We start from the raw sequence: 12,527 nt of genomic DNA, 5'->3' as shown, positions 1-12,527 counted from the left end.
AGTTGAGCTTAAGGGTCTCCTTGCGACAGTGGTGTCTTTAACTCCTTGCTGCTGCAGCTCTAAAATCTTGACCTCTGGGAAGATGCCTGAGGAGGTTCACTTTCCCAATAATCAAGCACTTGGGCTCCCTCTAGAGGAGCAACATAAGAACTTCTCCAAAACTTCATTTGCAAATAACGAGGAAAAAAAAAATCTGATTTTTACCTAGCAATAAAATTTTAAAGCATAAAGGTATCATGTGAACATTCCTAGTCGGAAACATCCCTTGGAGAGTTTTCTGCTCTAAAGCACATATAAAATGGTCACAGCTACAAGTGATTTCTCAATAGTAACATAGGAACAATCATTTCCGTTTTCTGAACTGTAGACCTAACAAGCACTCCCCCCAGTGGCGGACGGCTGGATTGCCTCCAATTCTTAAAAAGAACCATTCTGAACTCTCTCCCTCCTTCCTCCCTAGTCTCCTTTCACCTGTGTGTGCTAGGCAAGAGCTCTACCATCAAGCTGTCACCTTCCACGAGAGTTTGATGCACTCCATCAAATGTCATTCGAGCTTCTGTTTACATAACTAAATCTGAGCTGTGAAATCACCACGTCACAGCATGTGATAGCCTCTGAGATGACCGCTCCTTTCCACGGCGCAATCTTGTGGCTGTTCTGTTGAGATAAGCTCTCAATATGCAGCCCAAGTTGACCCCCCACTAGATATCCTCCTGCCTCTGCCTCCTAGTCCACATCACTTTCATCTGAAATGGGATTAAAAAGATAAGAATTTCCACACATAAACCTAGTGCTGGGTACTACTGTCTTGAAAAATGCATTGATAACTTAGTGAACCAAGGCTGTTTTGAATTAATTTGACTTTGGGTGGGCAAACATTCTTCTGAACTTATGGATTTTGTTTCACCTCTTTGGTATCCTCTGGAAATCTGGTTCTTATTTTGCTCTTCAGGGCCCAAGAGCTCAGAGATTAGAGGTATACTGAAGGTGAGGCTTCTGATGAGAAACCATAAGCTTAGGCCTCAAAGGGAAGGCAAGGGATGAGTCAGAAATAAAACTGAACCTATTCTCACACCCTGGCTACAGGGAAAAGAAGAGTCAGTTGAACAGACAGAGAGTACACCAAAGAAAATGAGCTCCCTGCCCATGAGGTGTTACATACATGTGCTTCCTGGAGTTCTCTGTGAGCTTGTAACCCCAATTTCATCTCACTTGGATGGTCCAAAAGCCTCATGCCTAGTTGAGTTCAGAGTTGTTCAAGATCAGACCTACTGTTGTTTATTCTGAGGCACTGCTCCTCGTGGCTGGTCACCGTCCACGGCGGCCATGCCGGCAGAGGAGCATGCTGATTAAAAAAATCATAGCCATGGTTACCTTTTTAGAGCTTTATTGGGGGGGGGGAAGAGAGAGAGAGAGAGAGAGAGAGAGAGAGAGAGAGAGAGAGAGAGAGAGAGAGAGAGAGAGGTGGGGAGGGAAGGTGATGGGAGGAAGGAGCGGAAAGGAGAAAGTCAGAGAGAGAGAGCACACAGAGGGCCCATCCACTTTTTAGGCTGGGACACCGTCACAGGCTGGTGACATAATTAAGGACCGAATCCTTACATCCCAGACTTTCCCTTATTATAAAAAAACAAAACAAAACAGATAGATGGGACTAGGGGCGTCATTCCTCACAAAAACTGCTTCCAGCTGACTTTTGGATGTTGGTTGGCTCTGGAGACATGTACCCCTCTTGGCTGTGGCTGGGAACTTTCTGTTTGACAAGATGCTGGTGACACAGAAAAAACTTAGAGAGATAAAAGAATCATTATTATTTTACCCGGCCACGGTCTTTATTGGCTACGGTTGGCCCCTATCGCAGGCCTAAATTTCTAGCCATCTCCCACGTCTGCAGCCTGAGATATTCCTGGCAGTGGGACCAGGCAGTTGGGTGCTTCCTGGGGGCCGTGTGAGGGCGACATATCCTTCTGGCTTGATGAAGCGGTAGACGCTGTCCCAGGGAATCCTTGCCTCACGTGGCGGGGCCCCCCATTTCTCTGGCTGATGAGCCAAGTAGCAGCCTGTGCCCGGTATCCATCCTTGGCCTTGGGGATGCCTGGGGCCTTGGCTCTGGATCACGTTTGCTTATTTATTTTTTTATTTTTCTGCCTCTCTGCTGTAGACATGGGAAACAAGGCTTCCAACCCTATTAGTCCTTCCTCTCCATTAGGCTGTCTTCTTGAAGCTTTAAAACCTCCCAGCTTAATGCCTTACATAAAGATTCCTAAGCTGACCCATCTCTGTACTAATAAATGGCCCAAATATGCTTTAGAAAACAATAAAAATGGCCACCGAGCGGCTCCTTAGATCCCAATATTTTACGGGAGTTCTCTAATTTCTGTCAGCGTGCAGGCAAATGGAAAGAGTTGCTTTCTTCTTTCTCAATGCTAAACCATCTCTTCTGGGTTCCTCCTCTCCTGCTCATATGCTCCTAGCTATGCCTAAACCCGAGGATTCTCTGACTCTGGAATCTCTGACTCTAGATCCTGCTAATAAACCTCCAACTATTCGACCTCCGGCTCCCACTCCCACTCCTACTCCTAGGGCGACTGTTCCTTCAGCCCCTCTTCCGGATTCTTCTCCCTCTAAAGCGGATCTTCCTTCGGCAGCAGCTGCTCCTCCCTCGGCAGTGGTCGTTTCCAAAGGCCCTGCCCTGGCTCCAACCTTCACCCCACCTACCACCTGTTCTTGAACTGCTAAACTGCCTGATTCCAGCCATCCAAACCCTTCCACTGTTCTCCCTTTGCGAGAGGTGGCTGGTGTGGATGGACTGATTAAAGTTCATGTTCCATTCTCTCTGGCAGAACTCTCTCAGATAGAAAGTAAGCTGGGTTCTTATACTTCTAATTCTGCTTCCTTTATTAAATAGTTTCAGTACATAACTCAATCTTATAGTCTCACCTTTCATGATATATCCATGATACTTTCTAATAATTTCTAATAATAATGCTTCCTGAGGAGCGCAGGCGGGTATGGGAACAGGCTAGGACCCATGCAGACAAATTTCATCAGACTAACCTTTCACACCCCCCCAGGACCTGAGGTGGTTCCTGACCAAGAACCACACTGGGACTATAACACCCAGGGTTGTAGCCAGAGATAGGTTTATTACCTGTCTCCTGACAGGCCTCCGTAAGGCTGCCCTAAGACCAGTAAACTATGAAAAACTAAAAATGGTAATTCAGGATAAGGACGAAAATCCATCTCACTTCTTAGAGTGGCTCACCAAGGCTCTACTTCAGTTCACTAGCTTAGACCCAGAGAGCCCTGGGGGCAGGCAGCTGCTAATGACCCACTTTGTCTCACAGAGCTTCCCTGACATTAGGGATAAACTTAAACGTTTAGAGATTGGCCCTCTGACCCCACAAGCAGATGTGCTGGCGATAGCATTTAAGGTGTACCATGGGGGAGATAAAAGTCCAGAAAAGGAACTGCCAGATGCTGGCAAGCACCATCCGACCGGCTCCCCGAAAGCCGTCTGGTCCCTGTTTCAAGTGCGGGTGAGAAAAAGGCCATTGGGCCCAGGCTTGCACCACTGCCCCACGGAAAGGGCACCGACAAGGCCTTGTCCAAAGTGTTGCCAAAAGGGTCACTGGTCAGCTGACTGTCCTAATGTCCCAAGCGACATAGGAATGCCAGATGAAGACCACCCTCCAGCTGACTTTCTAGGCTTGGCCTACGGTGAGGACTGACACTGCCCGGTTTCCACCCCGGCCACTCCCATCTCACACAGGGAACCAGGGGTAATAATAAAAGTAAATGGGTGCCCTATCTCATTCCTTTTGGACACCAGAGCTACCTACTCTATCCTGAGAGAGTTTTGGGGGCCCACCTCTCCTGCTCATCTCCCTATTGTCGGGGTTGGGGGACAGCCTTACCTACCTCATCAGACACCACCACTTAATTGCATTTTTCAGAGGCATCCCTCTCACACACACACATTCTTAGTGATGCCAAGCTGCCCTGTACCTTTAATGGGGAGAGATCTTCTAGCTAAGGTAGGAGCATCCATTTCTTCCACTCCACACATTCACCTCGTCCCAGAAGTGCCAGCAGCTCCCCTCCTCCTTCTCCTATCCACTCACTCTGCTGACTCTAACAGTTCTTTTCCCTTGCCAGCCTCTCCTCTCGTGGAGGCATATCTGGTTTCTAATAAGTGGGCTCAGACAGTTGCAGACCTCCTTGTCCAAGAAATTATTCCTCAGTTTGGGGTTCCTGTTTCTCTTCAGTGTGACAATGGCCCAGAGTCCACCTCTCAGATTTCTCAGACACTAGCTAAGGCTCTTAACATTCCTTGGCATTTTCATATCCCATACCATCCTCAATCCTCAGGAAAGGTGGAGTGTACCAACCAGTCTTTAAAAACTATTCTTATTAAGATGTGACAGGAACTTCATCTAGACTGGGTAAGATTATTGCCTCTAGCTCTTCTCAGGCTCAGGGCTCTTCCTAAAAAGGCTCTTTCAATTTCTCCATTTGAACTAATGTATGGAAGGCCAGTTCTAACACCAGGTCTTTTATCCAAGCCTCCAACTGATCCAGATAGCCTGTTAACTCCCCTTTTATGTCACCTAAGGTCTATTCTATGGAGCTATGCAGACTGTTCACTGCCTCAGCCATGTGACAATCCTTGCCCACCTCCAATACACATTGGGGATCAGGTTCTTCTCTTCCCTGCAGGCTAGCATCCTTCACCGCTTTGCCCTAAGTGGTAGGGACCCTTCAAGGTAATTCTTGTGACTCCTACAGCTGCTAAACTTGAGGGCTTTCCTCACTGGGTCCACCTGTCTCACCTAAAACCTTTTATCTCACCTCCGTCCCAGAAAAATCTCTCTTCATATACAGTGAAACAAACAGGGCCTCTCACTCTCAAGCTCCAGAGGACATCAGGATCCACTGTCTTGTCACCAATTCCAGAGGAATAAGGCATCACCCCTTCCTTTCCCAACCAGGGCCACACAGAGCCGGTGGCAAAAAGGACCATCAAAAATGTCCAGGCGGTAAGGAAAAATGTAATACAACAATCTATCATTGTTCAATACTCAGCAACTGATCACCTGCGTTTCCTAAATGCTAACCCAATAAGGGAAACAGGTGCCTTAAATAAACTACCTCTAATAAGGCTTGTCTCAGATAAAAATTAAGCAGAGTACTAAGGCCAGATCTACCTCAGATAAATGTCACATGTCTCTATCTAGGCAGGCCAGATCTACCTCAGATAAATGCCAACTCCAAAAATAAAATAACAATGATTCTTTTTTCTCTAAGCTTTTTCTATGTTAACAGTATCTTGTCAAACAGAAGGTCCCCAGCCACAGCATGAAGGATGGACAGCTGCAGAACAAGGGGACGGCAGAACGTCATTCCAGGACCCCCCACCATCATCCCAGGACTTCACAAGCTACCCTCCCCATTCCCCCCAAGAGCCAACCGATGCCCACTATTCAGCCGGAAGCAGTCTTTGAGAGAAACGTCACCCCATACCCACTCAACCACATTTTTTTTCCTTTTTTTTTTGTAAAGGAAGAGTCAGGGATGATGGGTTAACAACACGACCCCACGGTTGGGTGTGTTTGCGCATGCCCAGCGGACCTGGACACTTCTGCCTAGCCAGTTCCAGGTCAAAATAGCCATTTACAGGTCAAGGCGTCTTGTGTGACCAGGATCCCGTGACTTTGCATGGTTGCATAAGAGTGGGCGCACGTACGCCACCCAGCCTTTATAAGCCGGCACCATATTCCTGGCTCCTTCTTCTCTACACACGTGTCTTTTCCACAGGCCTGGGCACTCATCTGTCCCTTTCATCTTAATAAAACTCTTGTTAGCAGATTCTGTCATGTTTCGTGGCATTTCCTTGCAGGGTAAGAGTGCCGCTAAATAACTAACACCTACTACTGGTGTCTTAGTCAGTGTTCTACTGCTGTGAAGAGACACCATGACCATGGCAACTCTTATAAAGGAAAGCATTTAATTGGGGGCTGGCTTACATTTTCAGAGGTTTAGTCCATTATCATCATGGTGAGAAGCATGGTGGCACACAGGCAGACACGGAGCTGGAGAAGATGAGAGGTCTACATCCAGATCAGAAGGCAGCAGGAAGAGAGCAGAGCCACTGGGCCTGGCTTGAGCATTTGAACCCTCAAAGCCCACCCCCAGTGACACACTTCCTCCAACAAGGGCACACCTCTAAATAGCGCCACTCCCTGGTGACCAAGCATTCAGCCTCTGGGGGCCATTCCTGTTCAACCACCATCACCAGGAATGCAAATGCCAGTGCGAGGATGGCACTGCCAGAGAATCTCAGGAATACAAATTCCCATGAGATCAAGCACCCATGAACCAGAATTAGCAGGAAGGGACCTGCTGTGATGTCAGGCGTCCCTCATTTGCTAGTTCTCCTTTTGATCGCCAGGAAACAAAGAGATCTGGACTTGTGGAGATTTCCTCCATCAGGCAGGTGTGGTGGTGTGGCCCTGTAATTCTAGCACCCTGGAACCAGAGGTCACTCATGATGGAGGCCAACCCCAGCTCATAGTGAGACCGGGTCTCCAAAGAAACAAACCAAGACCTTGAAGAGCCAGGCCTCCCGGCACACCTTGATGATGTCAGTCTCTGGGATTGCCTGTGAGGGGTTACTTAGGTTAGTTGAGGTGGGAAGATACACCTTAACTGTGAGCAGCCTATAGGCCTTGACTGCATAGTAAGGAAAAACAGGGATGAACGTAAGCACCCACCACTCTCTGCTTTCCCCCTGTGGATGCAAGATAGGCAGCTGCCTCGAGCTGCTGCTGCCATGATGGGCAGTGCCCTTCAAATGCAAGCCAAAATAAACCCCTCTTCATTAAGCCAATTCTTGGGCATTTATCACAGGAACAGGAAAGGCAATTCATGTGGTAGGGCACTTACAAATAAGCATGAGAAGGCAGGCATGCTAAAAACAGGGAAAGGCTTGAGAGGCAGCTTCACAGAAAGATGATTTCCAAATAGCAGTCTCTAAGTACACCGTATGCCCGACATGCGTTAACAGGGGAAATACATCAGAATCTCAGCGAGTGACTAGGCATGGTGACACGTGCTTGTAAGCTTAGTGCTTAGGAAGATGAAGCAGGAGGATCTCTGTGAGTTTGGGGTCAGCCTGGGCTATAGTTCAAAGCCACCTTAGCCACCTTGATGCTTAAGTAGGTGACAAAATTTCAAAACAAAACCAACCAACCAACCAAACAAACACACAAAAGCAAAGACACACTGTTTCCAGAGCAGGGCCAGAGGCTGGGGAGATGGTTTAGAGAGTGGAGTGTTTGCTATGCAGGCAGGAGGACCCGGGTCTGGATCAGCAGCACTCACGTAAAAAACTGGGTATGATGGCTAGTTCCTGTCACCCCAGGAACCCGGCAGCTCCTGAGGCTTTCAGGCCAGCAATGCTAGTCAAGTGGGGAGCTCCAGGTTCGACAAGAGACCTGTGATAAATGCACACGTCTTAGAAAAAAAAAGGTGGAGAGTAGTAAAGAAGACACTGGATGTTGACTTCTGATCTCATGGACACACAACACATATGTGCGTACACACCACACACTCGAGTGTGCACGCGCATGCACTCATGCACACACAAGCAAGGACAGTGTTTGTGGGTGAGGAGAAGAAAGTCTGTTTTCAGAGAGGGCAGACAAAGGCATTTTGTATGGACATTCTTCTGTTTATTGACTTGCATTGTATCTACATGGATATTCACTTTATAATTGTTAGTTTGGGTGTAAATGTATGACATAAGTAATGTGTAGTTGGCATAATTCATACAAAAGAAGTCCAGTTCCCATGTAATTAGATTTTTGGGTTTGTTACTTAAATAAAAATGTATTTTCTTTTTTTCTTTTCTTTTCTTTTTTTTTTTTTGGTTTTTTGAGACAGGGTTTCTCTGTGTAGCTTTTCACCTTTCCTGGAACTCACTCTGTAGCCCAAGCTGGCCTCGAACTCACAAAAATCCGCCTGCCTCTGCCTCCCGAGTACTGGGATTAAAGGCGTGTGCCACCACTGCCCGGCTTAAAAATGCGTTTTCTAATCAGAGATAATGGATTGTTCAGGTTCTGTTGACTTGTCTCACATTTGTTGAGTTTTTTTTTTTGTAGTCCAATATACAATGAAGGATTATAAATATTTCATGTATCATATTTTTAATAAAACATGCAGTGGATTTGTATATAACTTGGTGCTATTTATAATTAAATTAATTGTATTAATGATAAAAGCAAAAAATAATTACTCCAAATTTAGCAGATAAAGACAAAATTCTTATCTCATGCTCTGTGGAGTCAGAAATTTGGACAGACTTACCTGGGTACTCTGACTCTGGGTCTTTCATGAGACTGCAATCAATATGTTTGATAGACATAAAAATAAAGAGATCCTAGGGGCTGCAGAGATGGCTCAGTGGTTTAGAGCACTCATTGCTCTTCCAGAGGACCTGGGTTTGATTCCCACCACCTACAAGGTGGCTCACAACCATTCTTAACTCTAGTTTCCGGTAATTTGATTCCCTTCTTCTGATCAGGCACATACATGCTATACATACCTACATGTAGGTAAAAACATTCCTAGACATAAAGTAAATATTTAAAAAGGAATGAGATCCTGTCACTTGTGGCCACATAGATGAGCCTGGAGGACATTGTCAATAAGCCAGGCACAGAAAGCCAAAGACCTGGTTTCTTATTCATATGTAAAGGTTGAAAGAAGGTGACCTCATAGGATGAGAGCGCAGAATAACAGCAGAGACTAGGAAGGGTGGGAGGCAGGGTGGGGGTGGGTAGAGAGAGGTTGATGACTGGGTACAAATATAAAGTTAGATATAAAGATTAAATTCAAGGGTCCTGTAGCTAAGTAGAGTTAACAGTGACTGTAAGTATCAGAAAAACTAAGAGAAAGGATTTATTTAGTACTTCTAAGGCAAAATAAATGTTTGAGGTGACGGATCTGTTAATAATAAATACACTTGATTGATCATTGCATATAACATGCATGTATCAAAATATCACACTGGGTTCCGTGAACTTTTATAACTGTGAGTCGGTTTTGGGGGAAAGACATGGCTGATATCTTTGATAGACATAAAAATAAGCTGAACTCAGGGGGTCCTACTTACTTCCAAGCACATGCACATGATTGTTGAAGGATTCCACTCCTTCTGTACTGGGGCTTGGGAGCTTTACTCCATATTGGCTGTTAGCCAGTATCTCCTTCAGTTTTCTGCTGTGTGAATCTCATCACAGCTCACAGCAGGCAGCTGGATTCCATCAAGTAAACAAACAGGAATTTCTGTGACCTAATGGGCGGGAGGGTGGCCCCTTAGCGGCTCTTGCTCTTTTCTGCTCCTTAGAAGCAAGCTTCTGGGTCCAGACCACAGAAGGGAAGGGTTCTCCCCAGGGCACAAAGACTAGAAGCTGTGGCTAGAATTTGTGTCCCTTGAAAGCTCATGTACTGGAAATGTAACCCTCAGATTTCTGTGTTGATATGGGGCTTCTGGGGTGATTAGGGTTAGATAAAGATTGGAACTCTCACGACAGGATTAGTGTCCTTCTCTGTCTGTGCATCCATGCACACATTCATCCGTCCTTGCTCTGGATCCAAAGCATCAGTGGCTTTCTAAGAAGAAAAAGGTACCCAAGCAGCAGTACCTGCACTCAGCCCATGCGACACACCCTCTGCCGTGTCCCGACACAGCAGATGCCAAATGCCAGACCTCTAGGGCGATAAGAAATACAGCTCTGCTTTTATACCTCACTCAGGTAGTGTGTTAAAAAGCAGAAAACAGACTAAGATGCCAGGAGACTGGGGTCCTAGCATCTCTTTTCTGAGCTGCATGTCTGTGGCTGTCGCTCGCTTGCCCCTGATGGTTTGGAGAGCTGGTAGCTGTCACTAGATAAAATCCTCATGGCAGTCCTCTTGATGACCACATATAATTTCTGCATGCTTAAAAGACTGGGGCTGCAAGTCTACAACTATTTAACAGATATCAGGGGGCTCTTTTGGAGATGTCTCATCTTTCCTGACCATAGTATGATTTATACATCTTCCAAAGCCAGGCAAGGCTTTTGTTAAATGTAGGTTTGTAGAGCTTTGGAGGGACATGCCATACCTTTCTTGAGGTGTCTCTAGGGTCCTAAAGTGAACTGTAGGTGAATTATACCAGGACTTAATGATTAAAAAGAGTTCTTTCTAGGGGATGAAGATGACTCAGTTGTTAAGGATTCTTCCTACTCTTCCAGAGAACTGAAGTTTAGTTCCCAGCACATAAGGCAGCTCACAGCACAGTATGTAATACCTTTTTTTTTTTCCTCTGTAAGGACCTGCACACACATACATACATACACACACATATATGTAAATTTAAAAAATAAACCTGTTGTTGCGCTGGAGTGGTGCATGCCTTTAATCCCAGCACTTGGAAAGTATAGGCAGGTGGATCTCTGAGTTTGAGGCCAGCCTGGTCTACAGAGTGAGTTACTCCAGGACAGCTGGCTCTTACACAGAGAAACCCTATCTGGAACCTCCCATCATCAACAATAACAACAACAACAACAACAACAACACAAACTGTAAAAATGGGGCCCAGTCTAGACATGTCCACTTGATTGGTATGACAATAAAAATACAAAGGTTTTACTTTTTGAGACAGTGTCCTCTATATCCCTCAAACTCCCTTCATAGTTAAGGATGACCTTTGACTTAATCCTCCTGACTCTGTCATCTGAGTTCTAGGTTCACAGGCATGGGTCACCATGCCCAGTTCATACAGTACTGGGAGTCAAACCCAGGGCTTTCTGTATTAGCAAGCATTCTACCAACTGAGTTACATTGCCTGCCTTCAAATAAAAAATGTTTTAAAATGAATTTTCATTATATAAAACCAGGTGTGGTGGTGCATGCCTGGAAACCCAGTTCGAGGTGGGGGATAGAGGCAGGAAGATGAGAAGTTCAAGGTCATTCTCTATTATCTGGGGGGTTCAAGGTCATCCTAGGGCAGAGAATCTGACTCAAAAGGGGTTGGGGAGATGCTACCACCAGTGCTCATATTTGGGCTTATGCTAAGGGCTCAGTGAGTAAAGGCACTTACTTAGGAACAAGCCTGGTAACTGTAGTCCTGTCCCCATGTCCCACATCAGTGAAAGGAGAGAACCAGTTCCCATAGGCTCTTCTCTGACCACCGCACTCCTGCCATGGCATACAACTTCTACCACAAGGACAATAATAATAATAATAATAAATTTTGAAAAAGTAATTAAACATACAAATTTAAAAACAAAAAATAAAATGAATGATTTTTTGTCCACCTGGACTGCTTTGATTGGTAGTGATGCTGAAGTAACCCATGTGAATAGTGTTTTTTTATTTCTTAATGCTTTTTTTGTATTTTTATTGACATTGTATTTGGTGAAAATTACTCAGTGCTATAACATATTCACTACTGAATGCCATTGTTAGACACAATATTTTTTTAAACTTTTTTTTTTTTATTTTTCGAGACAGGGTTTCTCTGTGTAGTTTTGGTGCCTGTCCTGAATCTCACTCTGTAGACCAGGCTGGCCTTGAACTCACAGAGATCTGCCTGGCTCTACTTCCTGAGTGCTGGGATTAAAGGTGTATGTCACAGCCCCTGGCTTTTTTTTTTTTTTTTAAAAAAAACTATTTTAACATATTGCTTTAATTCTACTTTGCCTAAAAGTACTTCTGTTCACATTTAAAAGATACAGATTTGGTCCTTAGTTTTTGAGGGACCGTTTTATTTCAAATGTGCCAATCAAATACAGTGTTGTACTTCTTTTAACCTGATTGAGAACTTGGGTGCTTTTTAGGTGTGTGGGATGAAATATCCCCCCCCCCAGTACAATTCTTGTGGCATTGCTGCTCTGTTATGTTGTTTGTACTGGTCCTGTGATCTAACTCCCCCGGAAGACTGCTCAGATCCGGTTCAAGCCAGTAGAAAGTCTTTATTAGGCAGCGAGTGACTAGACGAGGTGTTCAAGGCCCAAGTGCAGTCCTGAGCCTTTCTCAGGGTGGGCTTTTAAGCACAAAAACCACACCCTGGGCGGACATACCTCAGTTAGCAAGAACAGTTATCCAGAAGCCCAAAGCAAGCTTAGTACATTTAGAGACATTCCCAGAACTATGGGCTTTGATGGACTAGGCTTTTGTTCACTTTTTTGGCAGGTGATGCTGCCTAAGTGCTGGGTTTCAAGGCCGGAATGGCTTCATCATGGTGTCAGTTGTGCTAGGGTCTCAGGGCCTGTTACGTTCCCCACTGGTTCTTCTGGGCCCCGGGGGTATATCATTTCCTTAGCACCAGCAGTCGAACCGAACTAATTCTCTGTTTTACATAGCAAAGTAGGCACCTGAGTAAGCAGGGTCCTGTGGAGAGGGCTAGGAGCAAAAGGATTAATGGCCTAGCTATGGCCAGAAGCAGAGCAGTTAACCAAGGGGGCCAGGAGAACAAAGATGAC

Source organism: Peromyscus maniculatus, chromosome 9, assembly GCF_049852395.1.
Source record: "Peromyscus maniculatus bairdii isolate BWxNUB_F1_BW_parent chromosome 9, HU_Pman_BW_mat_3.1, whole genome shotgun sequence".
NCBI lineage: Eukaryota > Metazoa > Chordata > Mammalia > Rodentia > Cricetidae > Peromyscus > Peromyscus maniculatus.
The sequence above is the reverse complement of the archived record's forward strand: the minus strand, read 5'-3'. Positions refer to the sequence as shown.